Source organism: Papio anubis, chromosome 17 (assembly GCF_008728515.1).
Source record: "Papio anubis isolate 15944 chromosome 17, Panubis1.0, whole genome shotgun sequence".
Taxonomy (NCBI): domain Eukaryota; kingdom Metazoa; phylum Chordata; class Mammalia; order Primates; family Cercopithecidae; genus Papio; species Papio anubis.
In genome coordinates, this window is record NC_044992.1 from 71,295,612 (window position 1) to 71,301,777 (window position 6,166).

The following is a 6,166-nucleotide window of genomic DNA, read 5'->3' on the forward strand; positions in this document are numbered from 1 at the left end:
TCTAGAGTAAGAGAGGTTCCGGAGGCACCACCACAAAACTTAGACTGTGGGCCCTGTTAGGAACCTATGTGTTTCATCTGATGGAGGTAAGCAAACCATCAGAGGAATGTGATTCCGGACGGGGCCTGAGTGGGTGCCAAGGAATGACTGTTAATTTGAACATTACCCTAAGGGAGCCACAAGTGTGATCCAGAGTTTCCCGTACCTGGCGCCTTGCATCCTGAACTTCATAGGAACAAAATTTCAGAATATTTGCTACAGGATGGAAAATGCTTCAGCCAAAGGGGAAGAGCAAAGAGAAAGACAACAGCAATCCATGAAACAACTGGGGCAATTATCAATAAAGCAAGTGTGGTAATCACTGATCACATGTGTGAGTTTATTTGAAAACTTACATTAAAAAATTTTGAGGCCAGGCATGGTGGCTCACGCCTATAATCACAGCACTTTGGGAGGCCAAGGTGAGTAGATCACCTGAGGTCAGGAGTTCAAGATCAGCCTGGCCAACATGGTAAAACCACATCTCTACTAAAAATAAAAATAAAAATAAAAGCAAAATTAGCCGGGCATGGTGGCAGGAGCCTATAATCCCAGCTTCTCAGGAGGCTGAAGCAGAATCGCTTGAATCCAGAAGGCAGAGTTTGCAGTGAGCCAAGATCGCACCATTGCACTCCAGCCTGGGCAACAACAGTGAAACTCCGACTCAAAAAAAAAATTTTTTTTTTAAAACAGACCAGGCATGGTGGCTCATGCCCGTAATCCCAGCACTTTGGGATATCAAGGCAGGAGGACTGCTTGAGGCCAGGAGTTCGAGACCAGCCTGGGCACATGGTGAGACCCTCATCTCTAAAAAAAAAAAGTACAAAAATTTGCCTCCCAAGACACGTGCCTGTAGTCCCAGCTACTTGGGAGGCCTGGGAGAGAGGATTGCCTGAGGCTGGGAGGTTGAGGCTGCAGTGAGCTATGATCAAGCCACTGCACTCCAGCCTGGGTGACAGAGCAAGACTCTGTTTCAAAAAATAAAGAAACAAAAATAAAGAAAGACGTAGCCTTTCTCTTACTGACATGATCAGGCATCATGGAAATCTTACTGCAGAAGTTGCTCGCCCTTCACCCCCGGCCTCACCTCTCTGTTTCAGGGGATCTGAGTTTGGGGAAGGAAAGTCTATGGGGCCATAACTTCTCCCTTGTGGCTCCTGCGCCCACAGCCATGGGCCCCCCACATTGGGGCTGGGGGCCTGAGCAGAGTCCCTGGCCAGCCCCCACTGAGCTCCAGCATCCGGGACAACCTCACACCATCCCTCCTGGACTTTGTGCTGGGAATGAGCTCAATTGGAGAGCCCCCCTGAGGTCTGGTCGATCCAGCACACCCTCCGCAGTGGGCAGAATGGTGCCCCCCACATCCTAATCCCGGGACTGTGAATGGGCTACTTTTCATGGCAAAAGGGACATTGCCAGTGTGAGCGAGGGTCCTGCGATGGGAGACTCCCCGGGATTACGCAGGTGAACCCAATGGCATCACAAGGGCCCTGTGAGAGAGAGGTGGAGGTCAGAGCAGATGTGGTGTGAAAGCAGAGGGTGCGGTGACGCCCCAGCCTGGGACTGAGGCCCAGAACACGGTGGCCTTCAGAAGCCCGGAAAGGCCAGGAGACGGATCTGCGCCCAGCCTCCAAAAGGAAGCCAGCCCTGATGACACCGTGGCTTCAGTCCAGTGCGGCCCCATGGGACTTCTGATCCCCAGAAATCTAAAATTATAAATTGGCATTGTTTTGATCATTTTGTGGCTGATATGTGTGATGAGGGGGTTTTCACACTCTTATGTGGGATGGGAAACGTCTTTAGAACAGTGGCACTTTACCTGTCTTATATGGGGGAAAAATGAGGAAAAAATAAATTTGCATTGTTTTAAACCACTGAGTTTGTGGTCATGTGTAACAGCAGAAAGAGCAAACGGATGCGCCCTCCGAGGCTCCCCTACATGCCTGCGAAGCTCAGGGTCACTGGGGAGGGTCACCCTGGCCATCTGGGGGCAGGTGGTACATCACGACCTCCCTCCCTCATCACCGCCCTTCCTCCCCCATCATCATCCTTGATGGCACAGGGACCAACCCACGGTGAAGTGGCCAGACAGGCAGGCTGTGCTAATTCCCTGCAAGGCAGAGCTGTTCCTCCAGCCTCGGAATGCAGCCAGCCCCTGCACGGCAGCCTCAAGGGGACAGGACCCCCGTGCTCTCTCCTCTCCTCTTTCCCCTGGCCCCAGCCCTGCCCCTCTGCTCCCTGCCCACAGCCCTGCTGCCTTGGGCCTCCCTTGAGCTCCCAGGACAGGTTGGCAAATCGCTATGTGTGCATATTTTCTAGGCAGAGTCCACAACCATGGTCAGAGTCCCTCTAGTCCAAAAAGAGACAGAGCCACGGCCTCGAGCAGCTCCTTGGGCCCCAGGTACTGAGCTGGAACTGGATTCCCTGAGCCAGCTCTTATTCCACGGTGACAAGCATCTGCTGAGGTAGCCTCCTCTTATCTTCCCCAGAAACCAGATTAGATGCGGCCAGCAAAAAGCATATTCTCGGCTGGCAAAATGCTTTCACTGGCCCAAAGGTCCCCTGTCCCTCCAGCCCACGGAGGGCACCGCACTCCCTCATCCAGACGGGCTCCGGGCCCTGTGCCCCACCCCCCCGGAGTGAGCCTAGGCCCTGTGCTGCGTTCATCGTCTGGGAGCATTGTGAGGTGTGGGTTTCCCGTGACATCCAGACCCTTGAGTCCTTGGGAGCAAGGACTGGACTCTCTGGTTTCCCTTCACATGGCAGGTGCTGAATCAATGCCCGGGAACCAAGGCATCCCGTGAGGTGACAGAGGCTGAGCTGGAGAAGGCTTACCTGAGACCTGCACAGATTCAGGCATTATCACTGCCAGGGCTGAGCAAAGGAAGCGAGGCTGCCGCGGACGCAACTCCAGGCTCAAACTGGGGCGGCCCGAACGTTCCTTCGTGGGGCCCTGGGGCTGGTGGAGTGGGGTCTATGCTCTTCCCCCGATCTTTCGGCAGGTCCTGGCTCGCCCAGGTCAGCCCCACCCTCCAACGCACGAGGTGTCACCGGGCACCTGCTCAGTGGAGCCTGTTGCTGTCCAGAGACTGCAGGTGGTGATGATGAGGTCAACACCCATGGCCATGGGACCAACATCAAGATGTTTTCCTATCCAAGGACTGCACCAGAGGGACACCCGTCCCTGCCACCCATACACACACACACACACACACACACACACACACACACGAGATCCTGTCCCCTGATGGGGGAGGTAAGAGGGAGCAGGCCCTGCAGTGACCTGTTGGCCCTCTCTTATCCACCTGACATGGCCAAAGGTAGCCACGTTATCTCCCATAGCATGTCCTCTCCTCCGTATCAGGACACAGTAGACATCCAGGTGCCTATAAAATAGACGTTTCTGGAGATAGCAGGCCCTTTGCGGGCTCTCTGGAAAGATCCTGTGGAAAGATTCCCGGTGAACGGAGAAGCCCTTTAGCCACACAGTGTCCAGGGGCCCCACCGCACCTCTGGCCTTTGGGCAAAGTCAGCACCAGCCACTCCCACCCCACCCACCACCTTCGTGCGTTCTGCAATCGCCACTCCCTGCCCACCAGGGACCAGACACTGGCCAGAGCCAGGGCAGGGGCAAGCCCTCTTCACCGTTTCCACAGGAAACCCTGGACCCTGTCCCCACAGCCTGGCCCCCAGACAGCTGCCCCCACTCTCCCCCTGCCCATGGGAGCTCAGCCTCTGGAGTAAGAGGGGACCCTGTTTACACCAATGCACCTAGGAAAAACCTGGGGGAAAATTCCAGGCCTGAGTCCCGAGTGTCCCCAGAGTCCACGGCTGGTGGCAGAGGGCCAAGAAGATAGTGACTAAGAGGATTTACACCCCAGCAATGAGGGACAGCGACAGGGCAGCTTCTCTGCAGGTCCATACAAGAAAGGAAACCCACAGCTCGGCTCCATGCAGCAGGGGCTCTGAGTGACACTTGCAAGGCAGTGGCACCAGGCAGGGGAACCTCCCCGTCCCGGAGGGCATGGCTCAGCAGAAGCCGGGAGAGGGGTCCTGGGATCCCAGTCCAAAGCAGGCAGTCAGGAACTGAGTGACCGCGGGTACCCTGGGGGTACAGGGCAGAGGGAGGAGAGTGTCTCCGAGGCCCCCTTGCCATCACCCAACACCAAGTCCAGCAAAGGTGGTTTTCTGGAGCCAACTAGCAGGCACTGACCCCCCTCATATCCCCAACTCATGACCCAGCCACCTTTCCCAGGGGCTGAGTGACTCTGAACAGGGGTGGAGCCGTGGGGCAGTCTGGAGCTGACACCTGGGAGGCGGTGGGGGAGGCGCCCAATCATGCCCTCGCTGCCGGGGCTGGAAAAGGCTGCTGCACGCAAAGCACGCTGACGCCAGAGCCTCCGGCAGGGAACGGGGAAACTGTTTATGTCTCGCCCTCCTCCCGGGGGCTCCTGGCTCTGGGTGATCAGGAAGGACCCGGACCCAAGATGCCTCAGAGGGAAGCTTCTTGGGCAGGTGGACAGCACAGGCCATGGAGTCCCAGAGGGAGGGAGAGGGCTGTCCCACTGGGGCCCAGTGGTCCCCTGCAGCAGGACAATCTAGTCTGCCCCTGGCCGTGCTGAGCCACACGGCTCTCCTCTCCGAGACCCTGTGGTGACAGGTGGGGCACAGAGGTGGCAGGGCAGAGGCACTGTTGAAAAACCTGCCCAAGGGCCTGCCCTTGGCATCTCCTGGACCCACCCTCATCTTCCCCGAGGCTGTCTGAGTGCTTTCCCGGGTGATCTGTCCTCAGTGGGAACGCGGGAAGGGCTCCTCCTCATGCCTGGCATAGCCCTACGTGCTAGGGGAGGGGACAGTGGTTCACGCCTGTAATCCCAGCACTTTAGGAGATCAAAGCAGAAGGATGGCTTCAGCCCAGGAGTTCAAGATCAGTCTGGGCAACATGGCAAGACCCCATTTCTACAAAACAAAACTTTTTTTAATTAGCCAGGCATGGTGGCAATACCTGTAGTCCCAGGTTCTTGGGATGCTGAGGCGGAAGGATCATTTAAGCCCAGGAGTTTGAAGCTGCAGTGAGCTATAATCACACCACTGCACTCCAGCATGGGTGGCAGAGTGAGAGCCTGTCTCAAAAGAAAAAAAGAAAAAGCAGGCCTTGTATGAGCTGAGTTTGCCCATCTAGAAGCTAATGGGAGTGTCCTGAGCACATCTGAGGTTGGCTGGGCTGAGCTGGCCGGGCGATTAGGTATACTAAATGCACTGTGTGTGTGTGTGTGTGTGTGTGTGTGTGAGAGAGAGAGAGAGAGAGATACAGTCTCACTGTGTCGCCCAGGCTGGAGTGCAGTGGTGCCATCTCGGCTCACTGCAACCTCCGCCTCCTGGGTTCAAGTGATTCTCGTGCCTCAGCCTCACAAGTAGCTGGGATTACAGGCACGCACCACCCCGCCTGGCTAATTTTTGTAGTTTTAGTAGAGACAGGGTTTCACCATGTTGGCCAGGCTGGTCTCACACTCCTGACCTCAAGCTATCTGCCCGCCTCGGCCTCCCAAGGTGCTGGGATTCCAGGTGTGAACCATGGCGCCCGGCCAGTAAATGCGTTTTTGACAGGACGTGTTCCGCTTGCGACGGGTTTACAAGGACCCCATCACGAGTGGAGGAGCCTCTGTGGGCTGTCCAGAGCCCAGCAGAGCACGGGTCTTGTTAAACTCCTACTGCCCACAGAGGGCGTCACCCAAAATCACAAAGAGGAACGGACGGAGCCACTGAACCCCCCACTGCTGCCCAGTGGCCCCCAAGCTGCACCAGGGCCTGAGCCCCCAGAGACCACACCCCAGGCCTTGCTGCATGGAGACCCCAGAGGCCGGGGCTGTGCTGAGTCTGCGCCTCTCTGTCCGGCCCTGCCCCTGCCCCGCTCTCCAGGGGTGAAGCTGCCTCACCATTCTGGTGCACCTCAAGATCAGCCTCAGGACCTTGGAGTTCACTGTCATGTCATAGGCAGCTGGGGCCACTGAGCACTTGTTTTGTTTCCACATTTTTTTTTTTTAAGACAGAGTCTCGCTCTTGTTGCCCAGGCTGGAACACAGTGGCACGATCTTGGCTCACTGCAACCTCCGCCTCCCAGGTTCAA

At 56.5% G+C, this 6,166-nt stretch overlaps 1 pseudogene; it reads left to right on the plus strand.

The window, feature by feature from the left end:
* Positions 1-1,772: 1,772 nt before the first annotated feature.
* Positions 1,773-1,868, plus strand: LOC116271175 (annotated as a pseudogene).
* Positions 1,869-6,166: the final 4,298 nt, after the last annotated feature.